General features: G+C 65.5%; 1 pseudogene; it reads left to right on the plus strand.

Annotated features, from left to right (window-relative positions):
• The first annotated feature begins 52 nt into the window (after positions 1-52).
• Positions 53-400, plus strand: part of LOC104497502 — a 1,539-nt pseudogene continuing 1,191 nt past the window's right edge.

A 400-nucleotide genomic window follows, 5' to 3' on the forward strand; every position in this document is an offset into this window, starting at 1 on the left:
GGGGCGCTGGAGCCACTGCTGACTATCCCCTCTGTCCTTGCTGTCTCTGCAGAACTCCATCCGGCACAACCTCTCGCTGCACACCCGCTTCATCCGTGTGCAGAACGAGGGCACCGGCAAGAGCTCCTGGTGGATGCTGAACCCCGAGGGCGGCAAGACGGGGAAGACGCCGCGCCGGCGCGCAGTCTCAATGGACAACAACAGCAAGTTCCTGCGGATCAAGGGCAAGGCCAGCAAGAAGAAGCAGCTGCAGGTGACGCAGGAGCGCGGGGAGGACAGCCCTTCCTCCCAGCAAGCCAAGTGGTCGGAGAGCCCCGCATCCCACGCTAGCGACGAGTATGACGCCTGGGCGGACTTCAGGACGCGGGCCAACTCCACGGCCCGCACACTGACCGGGCGG

This window comes from Buceros rhinoceros, unplaced genomic scaffold (assembly GCF_000710305.1).
Source record: "Buceros rhinoceros silvestris isolate BGI_N320 unplaced genomic scaffold, ASM71030v1 scaffold25627, whole genome shotgun sequence".
Lineage (NCBI taxonomy): Eukaryota > Metazoa > Chordata > Aves > Bucerotiformes > Bucerotidae > Buceros > Buceros rhinoceros.